Here is a 21,206-nt window from a genome sequence, read left to right on the forward strand (position 1 = left end):
CTATAGAATGTGAGGCAGGAATGTATCTATTTGTCTGTTTTTTGCTTAGTAACCAGTTACCAAATTGTCTATCTGTCAGGAAGCAGTGTTACATGCAATGCTTTGCTTACTATGAGTAAATACTGTGTATATCTCCATTTTTTTCTTGATAAGCACAGTGGAGTTTTGGTGTTTTCTCTTTCTCCATTTTTAAGCCATGCGAGGAACTGTATAGACCTGTGTGGACCTGAGTATCAAATTGGTTGATGTATTGCGATACACATCGGTCACACTAATATAAATTGCGTGGAGGCTCACTGTGGCATCTGAGAGGACAGAAGAGCTATGAGGTCATTAACTCTGTCCTCAAGGTAAGGCACAGTTTTAGGCAAAACTCACAAAGCCATGTCTCTCGAAACCGAACCATGATAGAGAGCGCTGGTTTGTCAAAATGTCTGCAAATTTGCTGGGTCTGAACTGGAATTTTGTGCCATGACTTATTTGACCTAATGATCTAGAACATTGAAATTGCTCCACCCCAAAGGCAATTTTGGAGGCGCAGTGGGCCGATTTAAATGGTCCATGGTGTACATCCACACACGCCTCCACCCCCCACTTCTGTCTGCCCAAATGGAGGCTGGTGTGATGCACCTCCCCAGTGGCAAATGCTGCTTCCTGCATCTCTTGCTTTTCTCTCTTTCTCTCTCTCTCTCTCTCTCTCTCTCTCCCCGCTCCTCTCTCTCTTAAGACTGAATGAATGGAGGGTCTCTATTGTGACCAGGTTCATGCAGGGCTGTAGTAGCAAAAGCCCCGGCTGATATTCAGAGCGAGGACAGATGAAGGATGAGTCTCCACCGGGTCCATTGAAATGACCATATGTGTTCCAGAGAGCGTGGTGTCATTGGGCACACAAAACTGGTGCTCATCAGCGGAACAGATTGTAGGCAAGAGCAGAAAGGGCAAAGGTGAACGTACTAGCCTCTCTTTATCATGCAATGGTTTTAAAGGAGAACTGCATTTCAATGTCAGCACTGATGATTTTCTTAGATTACTTATTCAGTGCATATTCATTAATTTGTACATATGTACAGTTCAATTCGATCAAAGCACCTTCATCTGTGATGATGTCATATTGAAATAAATCCCAATGCTATAAAAGCTGGATTTATATACAGTTTTCTCAGGAAGTTAGATTACTTATTACTGTAACTTAGTTCTAAATAAACGGTGAGTTATATTTGTTATTCAATTATTATTATTTTTTTTTATAAATCTGGAATATTACTAGTTTGCTTATATTACAGAGCATGCATTGTTATAAGGGTCAAATATACAGCTCTGAAAAAAAAGAGAATAAATTAATTTCTTTGATTTTACCAAATTGAAAACCTCTGGAATATAATCAAGAAGAAGATGGATGGTCACAAGACAAGGTGAACTGCTTGAAAAGTTATCCAAAAGCAGTGTGTAAGACTAGTGGAGGAGAACATGTCAAGATGCTTGAACTGTGATTACTTAACTCTTACTAAACTCTATGAACTAAACTAAACTTTATGAATATGAACTGGTTTTCTTTGCATTATTTGAGGTCTGAAAGCTCTGGATCTTTTTTATTTTAGCCATTTCTCATTTTCTGCAAATAAATGCTCTAAATGACAATATTTTTATTTGGAATTCAGGAAAAATGTTGTCCGTAGTTTATAGAATAAAACAACAATGTTCATTTTACTCAAACATGTACGTATAAATAGCAAAATCAATGAAACTGATTCAGAAACTGAAGTGCTCTCTTAATTTTTTTCCAGAGCTGTATTTAATTAAAGGATTCTGCTTAATGCAAAAGGAAAATTCACATTATTCTTGTTTTCCATGACATATGTATTAGGGGAAGTATATGTTTGCTCCGTATCTTTTTTATTTGTATTGCATTATTTATATTGTAACATGCCAAATCATTGTCTTTCTCTCTTTTTTTTTTCTATCACAGTAATAAAATACTGCCATGTCAGTTTTTCCCAGTATTGGGCCTCCCACCACCACCCTTTTATTGGCATAATCTGTCTATATATACTAATTAAAAATATATAATTAGCGGTTTTGGGGGGAAAAAATCTACCTTTTGAGGAAAAAATAGTATAGAATGATGCAATAATTTGTATCTGAATTTGTATGTAATTTGCGTTAACCTGCTAATTTTTTTCAAAATCAAGAGACACCTCTGTAAATCAGAGCCACATAACAACATGTTTTTTCATGTATCTGTCATTATCTCGAGCTGCTTTTTGTTGTATGTTAAAAATGACCACTATTGCTTGGTTCATTGTGATCTGAGTGTTCCAGCGTGGCTTGGGAAGTTAGCAGCGGCATGTCAGTGTCTATTAAAGGCCCATCTTTCAGATGTGTTTGCACTTCAGTGAAAGCGCATTGTTTACCCCCTTTCTCTAGCAGACTGCCTCCAGGTAGAACAAGCCATACAAAGGTTGCGTGATTTTTTTATTTTTTTTTTTCCCTACGAGCCCAAGATGAAAAGCCAGGTTCGTTTCAACAATTCTAATTTTGTCCCTGCTGCACATTTGAAATAATTAGCAGGAACACTCCAGGCAAGTCCTTAAAAGATCTGCGAGGCCGTTAATTTTATTTTCATTTATTAGCACATATTTCCTGGAGGTATTTGGACTAATGAGGGCCTGGCGAACAAATGGGTGTGATCTTTATACGTTCTGTCAGTAAATTATTGATTTTTTTTTTTAGAATATACTTTTCAGTGAAGACAATAGTGTACTCAGTCTTTTTCACAGTAGGACAAGAGGAGCTGTCTGCCTTGCCATCATTTATTTCCAGCTCATGTGGCTGTTTAGCTGAATGTACGGTCCATTGTGTGGGAGAAAGCTCTGTGTGTGTGTGTGTGTGTGTGTGTGTGTGTGTGTGTGCAGAGCAGGTCATAAATTTGCTTCTGCATATGAGTTCAAACCTGGCACTGCACAGCATACGACTATTTTCATTATGGCACTGCAGCTTGTAATGAAAGAGGGGGAAAAGCCACAATATGCTGCAAAATATAACTAAGCAACATTTTACTGAGAATATGTTTAATTCATAAATCAGCCTGGCATCTGGGTTATTCCCCCTGAAGGGAACCAAAAGGCTGTGTCTTTAGCTAAAGTCCTCATTATGGTTTGTTGATTGGGCAAAAACGGAGGATACAATAACAGTTACGGGAAAAAGGCCTAATCGGTCAGAATTCTGGCTGGCAGCGACGGCGGTCCAATATAATTACGAGCAAAGCTGAGACTGAGGGCCTAGCTGCCTCGCTAACCAGTGATTTGCACCTCTTGACAGTACTGTTCAGGGCAATAGCAGAATGGAGAGATGTGCTTGTTTCCAGAATTCAGCCCAAATTATGGAGGCAGTAGGTTTTCATTCTGTCAGTGTCCCTGAATACTATAGATGAATGTAGCTTTGGTTTTTAGCTGGGTGTGTGTATAGAGGTGGACAGGCTATATCTAACTCTGGTTCAACAGTAAGAGTGATAGTACTGCTACTGCTGGACAATATGTCATCCAATTGCGATTAATAACCAACTATTTTAATGACCTACAGGTGCAGAATTTTTATTTAGTATAAGCTGCTTGAGTGGCTCAGCTGATGTTGTGTTTGCCTTCATCAGTGATGGCATAGTTACTTTGAAAAACTAACCTGATTACTGATCACTCCTTTAAAAAATTACTTTATGGATTATATGATTTTAAAAGTAAGTAAGTTACTTTTAAGTTACTTTAAAGTTACTGCAGCGACTCTAAACGTTTCTTTAAATTAGATTTTAGATTTTTTAAGCTAGGTAGCACTTATATACTTATATACTGATATTGTCATCTTTAGCTGATATAAATTCAGAAAAGTGTCCGTATTTCTAGCTAGAAGATCTCTCTCCTCCCTTCAGTGTTTGTCTTGCTGTGTAGTGTTAAATTTGTGTCTCATAGGACAGATGTTACTCGCCGAGATGCAAGAAAAAAAGTAAGAATATAGTGTATCGAATCTGCAGTAATGTTCTGTGTTTACTGACTGTTAAAACATGCACTGTTGTGTCTAGGGTGTAAGTGTGTATGTGGAATTGTGTGAGAGAAAGAGGTGGAGAGAGGGGGGCTCGCTGTGTGTGTGTGTTCAGCGGGGGTTTTAGCCTGTTAGCTTGTGAGCTTGATAGCCTGATATAATTTTGGCGTAGTTGCGGCCGATAGTTCCATCAAACAAGACATTTTGACATTTTGGTCACTTTATTGCTGAAACTGTCAGCCGCAACCACGCCTCGTTCAGATTAGAGCAATGCGTTACGAAGTAGCGTGCTAGCCTTCATGTCGCATAATGGAAGTCATGTGACTATTAAGTAGGAGAATGTTTTTAATTTAAGAGGGCAGAACACACACAATGAGAAGCATATTTACAGTAGGGCTGGCTGTATCTCAGGAAATGATTTGGGGAAATGTGCTACCAAGTTTTTTGGTTGTTGTTGTACGTGCTAAACTTTTCTTACAGTGCAGTTGTGTTCAAGAACTCATTGTTGAAGCTCACATTTTAATATTTTTAGGCTGAATCCCATTTCACCCATTGGGCCTACCACTTAGCACCACTCCTCTGGTTTGCCCTGATTCTTGCTAGGCTGGAGGGGTAAGGGGATGTGATTCAGCTACATTGCCATTCAAACAGAATTTTTTAGAGGCACACTCCAAACAGAGGGGTATGAGAATTACCAGCAAGGTAAGGCAACATAGGCAACCAAAGAAACCAATAAATGTAAGTATTTTCTTTGTTAAAAATGACGATAAACACTAGTCTAATGTGTAGTTCCAAAGGTTAAATGGCATTTTTCTTCATTACAAGCAAAAATAATCGCTAGTAGCAGCAGCAATTTCAGCTCCCCATCACAGAGGAGTTAAGAAATGGACAAAAATAATTGATTGCTGCACCTTCTCCCCCCTTTCTGAAGACACCTGGTGCACTAAAGCTAACTAGTTAAACAGCAGCTTGGTTGCTGAGCTTCAGTGCTCTACTTCTAAGATCACATCAGCATGGCAGGATCGCTTATGGACCACTGCTAGTAGCTTGGTAAATAAGCAGTTTTATTTATTGATGTTTAATTGACAATTTTCAAAACTTTTAATGGTTGTCCCAATTCTTAGGGGAGGATTTCACCCCTTCCCTTGTAACTCTGTTTTAAATTTGATTTTTTTTGTTGATTTTTGAGTCAAATAGAGTCTGATAGAGGCTTTATTTACAGTACTTTGGTCTTCAAACCTTTGCACTAGCCACATTGATTGTGACTGTAATGATATGATATATAGAGTAACACTGTATTAGGAATGCTGAACCTATCTTGGCACTTTCCTGGTCAACAATTAAGTCTATTCATAGACTGTATATTTTTTTCAATTGAACATCTCCATTCAGAATACTGTTTTGTCCAAGCCTAGGCTTGACTTCTGTCTAAAGAACTGACAGTTGTGTTTTATTATGTGTTTAATGTTCAATTTGGCTACAGAGGCTGTGTTTACCAGTTGAGTCATTTGTTCAAGAGTGGCCAAACTTTTACATACAACTGTGTATGCACCTATACTATTCATATACACACAATTGTGTGTATTTTATATACCAGTAACTTACACGCATCACTCTTTTGAATGTCCTACAGTTCTCCTTTAAGCACTGCATCAATAATACCATTACTCTTTTTAATCCGCCTTTTTTTTTCCTCCCACCAACATTTATAATGAACTGTGAGCCAGACAAAAGGAGGAGAGGCCAGTGTCTCAGCGGTATGGTCCTCCGACCCTGGATCTGTGACAGTGATAAAAGAAGATAGATTGCACATAGGCCACACAGAGGTGACCTAAACAGCATTTAACATTTGCCTCCCAAGGTGTTTGTGATGAAATAAGACGAGACACTTTTTTTTCCCTTTCTTTTCTTTTTTTTTGTTGAGAAATTAAATTACATGTCAGAGCTCCGTCCCGAATGCCAAATAGAACAGACACTTGTCAGCATGTGCTGTAGACCTAGATAGCGGAAGTTCATCCCGGCCCTACTTTTGATTGCTAACATGCTACGAAGGCTATTGACGCTATCAAAGTTGACAAAGCACATTTGCTTGTATGCTATTGTCAAGTGTCCTTGCAGTGAGAGCGGTGTGAAGAGGAGTAGGACGTACACACTCATGCCATGAAGAAAGCGGAGCCGTGTGGTCGCGGGGTTTGAAAGACAGCGCCCTTAAGGAGTGAACGGAATACTTTTGACAGTAAGCATGGAGGCCTGTTTATATTGCTGTTAACCGAGGCCTTTCTCCTCACAAGTTGAAGTGGATCTCAAGGTGAGTGCCCCAGCATATTGGATTTGCACTCATCGTGACCTCTGGCTCGGCTTGCATTCATGCAAACGGGAAATTTATCTGTCCGTGGTTGGAGCCGCTATTATATTCCAGAGTCTTGCATGGGAAATATCAAGAGCAGCAGACATCTGTAGCCAAGTTTTAAAGGAATGATCTGGATTTTAGAGGCTATTTAAGGTGTGCATGTTATATCCAACGTAACTGCTGTAACCTTGCTTAGCTCCTCTACAGTATATCAATAAAGCGACAGTCGTGGAAGAAGTGATGAAAAGTTGAGGTGAGATTAAAGGAATTGGTGAAAAGCTGATGAAAGCAATTAAAAAGAAAGATCACTTTAGACTTCATATAAATCCAGGATTAAAAGTGAGAAAATGAAGTTGTTGAAAATGTATCTCCCTGCAGTGTCTAAAACCAGTTCATTGATATCGGTCTACTTTTTATCTAGCGATATAAATCTTTTATATAAAATATATATTTTCTGCTACATTCACCCACATTTCTGAAGTGAAAACTCAGCTCCTGTTGAAGCTAAATAGTCTAGGCTGATCACTGTGCTATGTGAGTGAGTGTATATATATATATGTATACAGATAGATAGCGTATTGTGTGTGTGTGTGTGTGTGTGTAAGTGTGCTGTGGCTTGTGAATGCCCCAGTGATTGGTTCACTGTAGCAGAAATCCTCGTGGGGAAGCATGCCACTTCCTGAATCAGATAATGCTCCCGAGCTTACATTGGGCCGCTTCCATGTTTAACTAAAAGTGCCTTACATCAACTGTTATGGCTGCAGGAGTGTCTCCTTGAGCCGTAGACACAGTGCATCTGCTGGCGGCCTCGCGGGCCATTCATCACAGCGTATTTGAGTTTGCAGCTCCACAACGCTTGCTGCAGAGATCCTTTCATTATCAATCACTGCAGTTTTTAGATCGTCTGCCGCAGCTCCTCCAGGCCCCCGCGCTTGATGGTTTTGGGATGATAATCTTATCTACCACATTTGCTGGAATATTCTGTTACATATCAATTTCAGCCATTTTCTCATCATTCCAGTGGCTCCAAGAAAATAGAATTATTTGTGCTTTCAGCTACTATTGATTGGTTCCGAGTTGAAAACGTACTGGCCATTATGTAGTACTTACGCTCTCCTGTGCTAAAATGAGTTTTAAGTATATATAATGCATAAATATCCCTTTATGGTCGTAAACAAATGGCTGCTCGTAGAGGCAGCCGCTGCAGTCAGTGCCTTGCCCGTTTTGTCCTTTTAATCGTGTATTTTGACATTTGTAAGGCTGTTTTTTCCGTCGTTTGAATACTCGCTTTTGCAAATGCCGAAACGTAATGTTTCTCTGAATGACTCATGCCTCATTGATATTCACCCTCGTCCTTTTTGTCGCCTGCATGGAAAGTGCTGCTGGAAATATCCAAACAGTGGTAGTGATTGAAAAACCACTGTAATTTATAGATGGACCCCTCTTCTTCGCTCGCAAGTGAGAAGTGCATTACTCTGTGATTCACAAACAAGCTGCCTATGACTTTGAAAGTGCTCAGGAAAAAAAAAATCAATAAGGCCTGATCACAGCTTGTGCTGTAAGTCCTCCTTGAGACTCGCGCTTGGCCAACCTTTAGCCCTGGGCCACCGCTGCATCTTGGAACAAGTTCCTTTTTTTGCTCCTCTGCGTAAGTCCGAGCACATAACCTCCCCTAAATATAAATCAGGCCTGAACCGAACAACCAGCTCACAAGCATCTGGTCACTTATGATCAGAGGGAACATGCTCCCGTGCACACGCGTGTTTGTGTGCAGGGACACAAAAGAGCTAACGTCTCAGGTGGAACTTCAGATGAATGGTGACGTTGCTCAGGGGAGCGGGCCTAGCGTAGGGCCGCGGTGAGCGGAGGGGGAGTCAATGTGCCCGGGGCTCTTGCTCATCAACAGAGGGACCACTTTGGACAGAGAGCCAAACACACCAGGCAACGCTGTCCCTAGTCTAATAAATAATGCCGGCTGTTAATAATGAATTAATAATTATTCCCCTCCTTTCATCTTTGTTGACCAAGCCATGCCGGGTTTTATGGGCCCAAGCATGTCCAGGGTGGCCTGACTGCCACAGGCACTGTCCAACTCCACTAAAAAAAAAAAAAAAAAAACGCTCTGATGAGTGAGCTAGGTCTTAACCATCGGCACTGCAGTGGATCCTGTGTTCAGGACCCTTTTAAAAGACAGTAGGAATTTCAAAGGGTCTTCCAGCTCAATGTGCACTTGTAAAATTAAAGATGGTACGAAATATCCTTTGAATCCAAGATATCAGAGAATTAACAATTTTGAATTTACTTGTAAAATTAAGGGTGGTATGAAATGTCCTTTGAATCTATTATATCAGAAATTAAATACTTACTATTTATATATATTCTTTTAACTTCTTTAACTGCTATTGTACAGTAATTTAGGTGTGCAAGTGTGAACAACCTTTCTAAAGTAACTTTCAGGTAATGCAAAACAAGTACATTTGTTTAGGTTTAAGTTTTATTTCTAGATCCAACAACCATAACCTCTTAATACCCTGCATCCAAATCCTTATTTGGGGAAAATATATTTCTGCTTCTCTGCACCATAATACTTAATTTTTTAAAACATTGACCCTTTGGCCTCAAATGGAGTCACTACCCGCATTATTTAGTAGTCACATGATAACATTACGCTCAATTGATTGAAAACAAGATGACGACAATCCCAGTCAGGGGTTTCTACAGCCAGTTCAGACAGAAACATGGGCCAGGTGTTCCAAACTAGTTTAGTTACTTTCTGTAGAGCTAAAATTTTGTTCAGCTAGGATAAATAAAAAATGCAAATCATGATACATGAAGCTACAATTTAATATTATAATAAATTGTGCTACTGTAGGCAAGACGATTATTGTATCATTTTTCTCTTTCATTTAAAAAAATATTGTCATAGTACACCATATAAATAAAATCTATATATGTATACTTGTTATTGAGTCAGAACAGTGGGATCTAAGGAGAGAGTACAACACTGCATTCAAGAGTTAAAATCTAAAACTTTTAATTAAACAATTAATTTAAAATTGATACCAAAATTGAGAATTGAAAAAAATATACAGTATTACAAACATATTATGACGTTTTAGTATTTTAATATTTTATTACATCTCTACATAATAATGTAGCATCAGAGTAGACTATGTAATTGTTGGTGTAAAAGTTGTGGTGGGTGTAACAGAGCAGGGAAACCACAGCACCAAAATATGCACAGCAAGAATTGAATATTGTAGTATAATATTAAAGATGGTGGCCATTTGGGGGGCCAGATCAACTTTAGGGTGGCCAAATCTATAAACTTACAAATATGACCCAGAAAAATAAGATGAAACCCTATTTCACTTCCACCTTTTTTATGTACGACTGGATGAATGGGCAAGTCAACAGAAGCCTATTTTTGCTCACATAGTAGAGAGATAGTGTAAACACCGGGGGGCATTACTTCATCTATGACATCTTTAAACAACACTCAACCATTCATTAATACACAGCCCTACATACATAAAGTGCGAACAGCATACAGCCTAATGAATCTAAAGTTGGGTCTTACCTGTCTGCTTTCAAGTTTCTGGTCCACCTTAAATGGTGCAGCAGTTATATTCTTCCATCTGTACAGTGATAGAAATATAAATCATTGTAACAGCTGCATAATTTAAGGTGGAACCTAGTGATACTATGCACTTTTAGCAAACATGCATGATATATTTCTTCACATGCTGCTGACAGATCAGATAATCTGTAAGAAAGTAACTGTTTTATTAGTGAACTAGTGATTTTTATAGCTAAGTGAAGTTAAAGGTGCTGTAAATGATTCTGAACTGTACAGCAAAACACTCGCCAAATTTCCCAAACCTTGCAGGTTTTGAGTTAGCAAACTGTTGCTACAATTGCTATAGCTAAGCTAACCAGTAAAGGTAAACCAGTGATCTATCACACACATTTATATCCAGTACAATACTGGCCTAATTAAATAAAACAGCAAAAATAATTTATTACTTTCCATCTCTTCGTCACATTCTCGTCCGTTTTTGTGTCTCTCTGGTCTGCCCTGTGTTTATCCCGTGTCTCCGCCCCTGTTGCTCACCTGTTTATTTGTAACTCTACCCCCTTGTTACCCAGTCCCAGGTGTTTCCTGTTTCCTGTCCCCTTTTTATGTGTATAAATAGTCCTCCTTGTTCCTGTGTTCCTCGTCTGTGGTTGTACATTATTATGTCAGTCAGGGTTCGTGTTCCCATGTTTTCTATGTATTCCATGTTTTTTGGTTCTTTGTTTGTTTATTCATGTGTTTTCACCAAAATACTCCAAGTGCATCCACTCTTTACATTTCTTCCTGCTCCCACCTGACATTCTTGGGTAGGTTTTGAAAAGAATTTGAAAGTACAGTGCACAGTACCTTTAACTGATTATATTTTAAACAGTAATGACTTATGAACAGGTTTTTTAGAAGTATATTTTACTTCCCTCCGATTCAAACTTTCCTTGTTTCCTTCCCGCAGATTTTCGGTAGTAACCAGTGCTACTGCTCCAGGCCACAGTAACAATTTAATCGCATTTCCTAAAAGGTTCTCAAGTATCTACCAAGCCTGGGCTGATGTGGACTTTCAGCATGGCACCTCTGGTCATGTTCATTCTGTCCAAATGACTGATTGAGTGCAGCAGTTCAACCAGGTACAGCCACAATGTCTAATGTGAAAGAAAAAATTAATTCTATTGTTGATGTGAGACTAATGTTCGTGTTAACATGAACATTATGCTCTTTGACTGACAGCAGCAATAACTGTAATTAAGGCAAGCTGGTAATGACTATTCTACTTTTAAGATGAGGTTTTTGATTGGTTAATGAGCTTACCAATCAGCTGGATACAGGGTAATGAATGACAGCAATCAGAAACTGCTAGAAAAAGGCTGAACATGGCTTGGGTGAAGCCTGAACAGTGTGGATTTATCTGTAGCATCATCTCATCAAAATATGGCCAGTGCAGTGGCTAGTCCGCTACATATCTCTACTGTTAAGCCTTAATAGTAATTATAGTAATAACCTAGTGCTGTAAGTGTGAGAAAAGCCAATAAAAGATAACTTCATTAAAAAAGAAGCTTCTCTCTATGAAGTTTCCTTCATGTATACTACATTTACAGTGCCAGTCAAAGGTTCTCATTATTTGTTCTTTCTTTGTATTATTTACTACATGATAGTAAAAAAGGTGGTACGAGTTGGAGTGAGGGAAAAGTAGTTAACAAGAGCTCTTCAACATAAATCTACAGTGTAGAAAATAAAAAATAAAGAAAAAAAAAACATTATATGAGAATGAATGCGTCCAAACTTTTGAGTGGTACTGTATGTGCACAGTATATGTACAGAATGGCTTTTGCAGAATAGTATGATTTTTAGTGGTGAAATGTGTTTCAATATGCTTTCAGTGTGTAAAAGTGTGATATAAAAATAACTGTAAATTTAACACAAATTTACTCTAGGGGCTAGACATACAGTATATGTCAAAAATATGTTTTACATACATAACCATACATTTTCATACAAAAAGAAAATTGAATTTAATTTTAATAAATGTGTTGCCCATATACACACATTTTACTTTATATGGCCATACATTTCATATATAACAATATCTTAAATGTGTACATACAGCTCTGAAAAAAAATAAGAGACCACTTAAAATATGAGTTTCTTTGATTTTATCAGGAATATAATCAAGAGGAAGATGGATGATCACAAGCCATCAAACCAAGCTGAACTGCTTGAATTTTTGCACCAGGAGTGGCATAAAGTTATCCAAAATCAGTGTGTAAGACTGGTGAAGGAGAACATGCCGAGATGCATGAAAACTGTGATTAAAAACCAGGGTTATTCCACCAAATATTGATTTCTGTACTCTTAAAACTTTATGAATAAGTTTTAAGAGTACTTGTTTTCTTTGCTTCATTTGAGGTCTGAAAGCTCTGCATCTTATTTGTTCTTTCAGCCATTTCTCATTTTCTGGAGATAAAAATGCTCTAAATGACAATATTTTTATTTGGAATTTGAGAGAAATGTTGTTCGTAGTTTATAGAATAAAACAACAGTGTTCATTTTATTTAAACATGTACCTAAAAATAACAAAATCAGAGAAACTGATTCAGAAACTGAAGTGGTCTTTTAATTTTTTCATAGCTGTAAATTGCATTTCCGTAATGATTAGCAGAAAAACTCATTTAAATAGTGAATTAAACAGAAAACGGTAAGCTTAGCAGTATATAATGAATATTAGGTGATGGGGTTATTCATAATCGGAACAAAAATATCTGTTTTAAAAATTGTTAGTTAAATGATCTATTCAAGTAGTTGTTTGTTGCAGTCCTAGTTTGCTGTAACTGTGCTTATGATTTTAGTCAAGGATTCAGTGAGATACTGCAGTCTCTATTTTCATGTTTGTCTCTTTTAACCAAATTAAAAAGTTCCTTTGAACTTCTGTCTGAATGTTTTTCATTTTGCTCAGCTCTGCACCAACAAAGTGGGCATTTCTGACAACATTTTGCCTCCAACCGCCGTCATCTTTTCGGTGACGGAGCTGTTGCACAATAAAACGTACGCTTGTCTGGTAGCGCTTGAATGTTAATTTGATTCTTCCCTGTAGAATAAGCCCACGGCAGTTTAATTACTCTCTGTAAAAACTTTCCATCCTTTGTTTTCTGAGCTACATTATGTGTGGGACACAGGAATGTGAATGTGTGTGTGTGTGCACACACTGGCAGAAGGGAAGGCGAGGCGTTGTGGTTGTATAAAGGTTAGCGCCGTGTTTAGTTGTTGACTGGGAGAGCTGGAATGCCAGTGTCTTAATGAACCCTCCAGAGAACCCAGCTCAGATGGAGCAGGTTGAGTCTGCGCTGGGAGGAAGGCTGAAATTAGTTATTTCACCAAATAACCTCTGATGAAAGCCTGCCTTCAACTGCCTGCCTTGTCACCAGCTCCTCAAGACAATAAACCAATTAGATGGAACTGCTCTCAGGGCCATATTTTCTTGTGGTGTGAGAGAAAGAAGGAGGCAGAGAGAGTGAGAGACAGGCACAAAGAGAAAGATGCGCTAGTGAATGAAACACCTTGGAGTTGTTTCTTCTTTTGTTATTCTGAGCATTTTCATTTTTGAAGTGCGGTATTTAAATTTCTTTGTTAGTTTGGAGTTTTAAATAATGCATGTTGACCTGTCTGTGTTCCATTGTATCTATTCATAGCTTTTGATCAATTAAAAAAAATTACAATATCAAGTTAAATTGTGTAGTTATAGCTAATTGTTTCTTTTCAGATTAGAAAACATTGTATTCTAACTTGCCATCATGCTAAATTAGTTTAATTGCGGAGATATATAGCTTGATTGGCTAGTATATAATTTAATGGTATGCAAAGTCAGTGTTCTCTTTATAATTTAGTAAAAAACATTTTTTTATTTCATTTGAAGAGACAGTTGTGTAACTTAGGGCCCTATTTTAGCATTCTATTGGTGAGCCATTAACCGTGCACCACGCAGCTTGATTTAGGGCGTGTCGATGTGTCTTTGCTATTGTGAAGATATAACAGCTTAAAACACGCAAAAGGCATGAACTAATTCTCTTTATTAATCGTAGGTGTGTTTCAGGCATAATGTGAAAAAAAAAAACAATTAGTGTGTCATTCTCTTTAAGAGCCAGGTGTACTCTTACTTTGGCGAATTGCTATTTTAATGACGCAGTGCATCTGTGATTTTCAGCAGAGGAAACCTGTGTAACCTACGTGAACACGCTGTAACAGTTGGCTTTGTGCACTGCGGGCTTCTTTGTGTGGGTGTAATGAGTGGAAGTGTACACGTGGTGCACCTGCATTGCCAAGATAGGAAAGATAGCAATACACCAGAAATAGCAGTAAAGCCACTTCGTTGAAGTACAGCGTTGTAAAGAAGTTTTAGTGAAGTTTCTCCAGCACCGAGGCTGGAGCATTATTAGCATTAGCCACTAACCGCAGCTCTTTTGCCGTTCAGAGGTAAGTATATTGGACTGTAGTCTGTGTGTTTACTGTGTTAAAACAAGCTCTGTGGGATAAACCGCTAGCTGATAGCACCCTGGCATACCGGAACACTCAGGATTCCTCAGTGTAGCGCTGTCGGGCGACATTTACTAACTGCAGCTAGCACTGCTGCTAACCATGACTTGTGCTGCTGCTATCTGCGGCTAGCACTGCTGCTAACTGCAGCTAGCGATGCTGTAATACTGGGAATCTAAGCTTACTGTAAATAAAGGAATGCGCTTTACTCACCCAAATAAATTGTTTTTAGGAGAGAAATCTGTGTAGATTAACATCCAGCACTCATTTAACTTTGAAATATATTTATTTTTTTAGGCGCCCCCAGAGGCGAGACCTGCTGAATTAGAAGGGAAACATGGCAAAACCCTTATTCCTTACTATTGTCGCTTAAAATATGCCTTATGTATAAAAACAGACCAGAAAATAGATGTTCATTAGTAGTGCGCCTATATATATATATATATAAGTTAAGTACCAACGTAGTAAAGAATTCTGTGTATTGATGTTAAGTGAGCTGTCCAGAATGCATTTGCAGGCAGAACATTGACACGTCAGTTCTCACTTCAAGCTAATGATTCACCTTTGGCTTTTATTTGTATTATGTGCATAAGATGCACAGATGGTTTCTTCTCTTGACAACAAGGCCTTTTCACTCAGCAACTAAAATGACTCTCGCTATTATTTCTGAAGCTATACATGGTTATCTTCTCCTCAAAGCCATCTCATGAGCCATCTCTGAATGAGGCTTTTTCTGGCTATAGCTTCATGCTTAGTTCCATAACTCATAGGTGCTTGAGATGCTCAGATAGATTGCATAAATTAGTGGCTTGATGGGTATATGGGTTTGTAATCAAGCATATTTATTCTCTTGGCTCTCTCTAGGGAGTTAAGGAGCAAAGGCGAGGGGCCCTGGATGAAATGTAAGCCGTGAACTCAATCTCTAGAGGTCCTTGAAGTCATGGCATTAGCCTGGCCTCCCAACCCCCGATATTAATGACACAAGGGCTGTTTACATATTAATGAATCAATGCAGTTTTTAATATGGTATGCAGTAAATCAGCCTTTGAGTGAGGCTTTGAGTGCCTGGCTCTGCTGTGATGGACACTGAAATACAAGTGCTGTCTGACCCCAAGCTTGAAGTGTTCATCACATTAGGGTTTGGTTAGGGAGAGTTTATTTGTTGGGCTCAGGTTAGGCTTAGATGTTCTGATGGTCTTTGGAAAGGCCTTTGACCTTTAATCAGTCCTGCGTTAAAATAGAACTATATACAGGCATTAAGCTGTTTGCTTATTAATGATTAGGTGACTCTGATTATTGCTACTAATTAGGTACTGTTATTGGAGATGTATGGTTACTTGATCTCTTATTGATGGTAGTTGGATTTAGACAGACTATCATTGGCTTTTTATTGAATTTAACAGAAGTCTGATCACAGTTGGTTAAGGTCAGAAGTGTATCAAGCTCAATTTGCAATTTGCAATTTGATTTGCAAGGTCCCAATTCAATTTAATGTCAGTTTAAATTTTATTTGCTATAGATCAGTTTATGGATATTTCAGTTCCAATTGCAGGTTTTGTTTGGATATGAAAGTAATAACAGAATTAAACACATACCATCATTAAAAATATAAGTTAGTACTTGAGCTCCAACCATACTTAACCAGACCTGATCCAGGGATTTGGTTCTGACATTTTTTAGTTAAACAGTTGGGTTTGGGATTTTTTTGTCTGGATACAGTTTGTTTCAGACATTTTTGTAGAAATGCATTTTGGTTTAAAGCATCTTTGTAGGCATGCAGTTTGGGTGAGACGTTGTTGTAGGCTTACAATTTGGTTGGTGTGTAATTGTAGGCATACAGTAGTTGTAGTTGTTGGGACATTTTTCGTAGGAATACAGTTTGGTTGGGACATTGTTGTAGGCATTAAGTTAGGTTTGAGACATTTTTGTCGGCACACAGTTTGGTTGAAGCATTTTTGTATACATTCAGTTTGGTTGGGGCAGCTGTTTTATTAAAGTTATGTTAACAAAGTGTGTTATAAATAGGGATTAGGGCTGCCACGATTAGTCGACTAGTCACGATTATGTCGACTATTAAAATAGTCGACGACTAATTTAATAGTCGATTAGTCGTTTTTTTTTTTTCTTTGTTTTTCTCTCCAAACTGCTGCGACTGCCTTTCTGTCCTGGACGCACATGCGCAGTAGTGGAAACCGGGGTAGGTAGTGGACGACATCTCAGGACATTATACAGACAGGCTCTGGTTTCATGGCTACCCCGCTACAGAACTCAAAAGTGTGGGATCACCAAGAAAATAAAAGTGAAACGCGTGCAATGCAATATCTGCAATGAAGAACTTGCCTTCCTCGGCAGCACAACCGCGATGCACAAGCACCTGAAAAGGAGGCATGTTGTGGCTGATTAAATGACGAAGAAGCTAAATTGCTATTTAGCTGCTAAAATTAGCGTAAACAGAGCGTTAACTTAGTACTTAACTTACTCATCTTGATAGCTTTAAAACAGAGGTCACTAATAGGCGGACAGCGATCCGGATCCGGACCCAGACGTTGTCACAAATGCCGTCCCAAACCGATAAACTACAGAGAAGGATTTCATTCTGACAGTGGCTTCTGTTTCCAGTGCTTTTCGGTGCAGTAAACTCACAGATCAGTCATGTGTGGTGTAAAATCACCAAACGCTCTCCTCTGCCAATCAGATCTGTGCAGACCGCTGCCCTGTGTATGGTAATGTACACAATATCTGGACAGAGAGGCATTTTTTATAATTCAAACAACCTCACGGTTGAGATGTTTCATAAATGCCAGTGCCTTATCCTTATTTTACACAGTTGTTTACACTTTATGCTAAACAGTAAAATAATTGTCTGTTACAACAAGCTGCATATTTCATTAAAGGTTTAATGAACTATGATTTTAATTGTTTTTATTTTTAGTTAGCATATAGCTGAAATCTAATGTTGGTTGTATAATAGCAGCTGCATTCTATTGTGATAAACTGTGTTTTATATTCAATTAACGTATGATCCGATTAGTCGACTAATCATAAAAAATAATCTGTGATTAGTCGACTATAAAAATAATCGTTTGTGGCAGCCCTAATAGGGATACATTGGATTTGAGACTGATTTTTTCATTCAGGCAGTAGGAATACAGTTGGGTTGGGAAGATATAGTTGGGTTGAGACATAATTATGTCAGTGATCCTCTGGTTCAGAGAGAATTTTGTCAGGCTAAAGCTTCAATTCTGAACTTGCTGCTGTGGGAAGGTGTCGAGAGCATGCTTTTAGGCTGTATTGGGGTTTCCTGTCCGGATTAAAGTCTGGTCGAGGCCCCATCCAATAACATAACAGGCACTTTGTAGGAAGAGTCATCTCCATCCCAGGCCCTTCATTAGACTGAGGGTTATTGTATGGTTTAGCCTTGTCTTTTTATTTCACGGACAAACAATAATCACTCGTCCGTTGTGAGCCTGGGCAAATAGAGCCACCCTCACAGCTTCCTCAGGACCACTGCTGCCGCAATCACCCAGATTCAGCGTTGACGGCTCAAATAATTAGAAAAATTCCCCTTGGCTTTAATGTGACTCCCTCTCAGTGGAGTATGCTTTAATTAAAACAAAGATGAGAAAACACACTCGGGCTGCGACAGGGGAAATAAAAAGAGGGTTGCGTGTGGATTTTAACCCGCCTGTGATGAAGGATAGTGTAATGCTGGCAGTGTGCTTTCAGGGTTTTAAATGGTAAATTGGCCAGGAGGCAGAACGTGCGCTGCGGGGATCATGCGGTATATATTTTCTCATTACTCTGATTGAGAGATTATCCCCACTGTGGCAGTGGGGACACGAATACACACACGGACAGCGCCCTCACTCGCACAAGCACTGCGCTGTTGCCTTCTTTCTTTGTCCACTCTGTGTGGAGGTCCTGCCCCTTTGTACCCCCATGAAATGTTTTCTCCCCCTCCGCTTTAAGCCACAGCTTATTATGAGGCAGATATTCACAGCGCTGCGTCAGTCTGCGCATCATCAGCAAACACAAATAGACCAGATCGTCTTAAGCCCTGCTGTGGAAGAGAGCCTTTATTTTGTGTTCATATATGTTTTGTCATGAATATACTAAAAAGCACCAATAATAAATAGAAATAAAAATAGAAATAGAAATACATTATTATATTAACAGCATAAAGGCGCATATAAGTATATGTGTATATCTCTCCTCTGCACACTTGTCTCGCAATCAAGCTCTGTTTTATGTGCCCATTTATAGTAATGTAATGCATGTGTTTATACAGCCTTTGTTTTATTGCACATTTCCTCTGCTCGGTATACGTCGGCGCATGTAAAGCTGCATTTTTGCTCTACATTTTGTCGTGCCACTTCCACACCACCCCCCCCCCCCCCCTTGACCTAGTCATTTCCACCACTGACTGGCTCCAGTCATTGAAGGTACTTGTGGTGATTTCACGCAATCAGAGCCGCACATTCTTTGTGATGAAAGTGAATCAAAGATGGGAGACCTATTGGAAAGACTTTCTTGGAAATCGTCAATTATCTATACAATGGGTTATTAATACCTTTCCCCCCACAGCTCCCTCCCGTTTCCACATCATAGATTTATGGCACTTTTTCAATCTATAGGAGCTATATCTGAAATGATCTGACTGAAGCTCTCATCTTTTTAATCTTTTATAATGAAACTAAAGAAAATGTCTCCTGACGGGTTGATTTCCATCCCGGGCTCTTTGTGCTCTGATAGTGTGAATGGAATGGATGGCCTATGCTGCTGCCATAACGCTGATAATATTCCAGTGTGTGCCCTGAATGGAGATTGGGCTTTGTGATAAAGCAGGAGAAGAATAAGCCACCATTACTGCCGAGATAGGACTTAGATCCATTAATTGCTTCGCATTTGGACACAACAACATATGCGAGGCATGAGGGGAGGGTTTTACAGGCTTTGGGTTATTATTCCTGCCAGGGTTATTTTGATATCTGCGCTATCACGCTGCTCGAGGTCTACACTCTGCCCTTGAATGCGGCAGGATCATGGGAGTGCGAGTGTGAAATGCACTGCCCTCCTTTTTTTTTATTGCTGTTATTTCTTTTTATCTCGGTATCCTACATGTAAAATAACAGACTGTTTGTCAAAAGGCAGGCGTTGCATACCTGGCTTCTAGTCGTTGCATCAGGGCATATAAAATGTATTTTTCTATTTTAATCTCCCAGTCAGTACACACAGTGAGAGAGAGAGAGACTTCTTTTTTTCCATGAGAGTTCTTCTCATACAAAGCGGATTCTACTGGGAAATTAAGCGTTTTAATGAAAAGCTCTCTTCTCCATGGATAATGTTAGCACAGTGTAACACGCACTAAATTATTCACATCAAAAACTCATTGTTTGTTACCTGACAGCGGAGGAGAAGGATGACGGCAGAGTGATGAATTATACATTAGGTAGAAAGTGTCTCTGAATGAATCATTCAAATGGCCTATTTAAAATGTAACTGTGTACTTTGTCGCTGTATTTCCTGTTTGTTCAAAGGCGATGGAGTCTTTATAACGCCTCTCTGTGATGTGATGTTATTCACAGCTAAGCACGCCAGCCTTGCACGCCGTAAAATATCATCACACTTCAGAACGCAAGACAAAAAGGGTACGGGCGTGCTGGTGAATGTGAAATCAGCTGACTTTGACCGTCATTGTTGCATCATTGGCTCCTCCGAGTCGTAACCAGACTCAAAGCTCAATAAAGCACTGCTGTTGAAGTCTCTAATCCGTTCCAAATTAAAGTAGGACTCGAAATTATATTGCACTTCTTCTTTACGCATAAAGTGTTACAGCAATAAAAATGTCACCTTTTACAAACAGGTGCAAAGCTGTAGATCAGTTTTCCCTTTGAGCAGGAGGTGCGATACCTTTTTCTCTTTTTAGATAGTGATATCGATACCACTTCAAAAAGTGTGCTATATCTTTTTTTGTAGTAACTAACTAAATAACTACTCTTTCTTTATTGTTCATTTACACACATCCACACAAATATATGCAAAAGTGCCCATAATCTTATTTTTAACTGATGATGATTGTACTGGTTTATATAACTGAATATTGAATAACATATTTTTCCACTGTATGTGTGTGTTTATATACTGTCCCTGTAAATACATTCTACTGCATCTGTAGTCATGTAACATGTCCCTGTCCAGTGTAGGACATGGAAGCAATATGAAGGAGAACTGAAGAAGGGTCTGACAGCAGGGTCTGTCAGTCATTACAATAATAATAATAATAACTTATTAATTAAAATCAAGGTACAATATCCAATAAATCCATTCAAATCATCTAAAATTTAAAGCATGATGTAGCCTGCTTTAAATCCCTACCAATCCCATATAAGTAAATAGAGCTGCATGTGGAAATTGTATTAATTTTGTAGGAGTTATTTATTAAAATATTGGGTGTGGCAATAATGTGATTGATAGCTGTGGCCAAGTTGACAGGCAGCCAATACTAACCCTAGTGATCATGCAGCTATTTTATTACAGTAAAAGGCATATTGTATACTTACAGACTTGGTGTACAGTTGATTAAATGCTCATAATTGCATTTTCTCTTAGTAGTAAACTTCAATTGTTGTGCATGCTCCCAGTACAGAGTCAGGCAAATAGATTGCCTTTAAGAAATATGGGTGGAGTTCTTGCAAGAGATCAAAATGTCCAATTATCCTCCTCTGTACACAT

The sequence above is a fragment of the Astyanax mexicanus genome, chromosome 1 (assembly GCF_023375975.1).
Source record: "Astyanax mexicanus isolate ESR-SI-001 chromosome 1, AstMex3_surface, whole genome shotgun sequence".
In the NCBI taxonomy this organism is placed as follows: Eukaryota; Metazoa; Chordata; class Actinopteri; order Characiformes; family Acestrorhamphidae; genus Astyanax; species Astyanax mexicanus.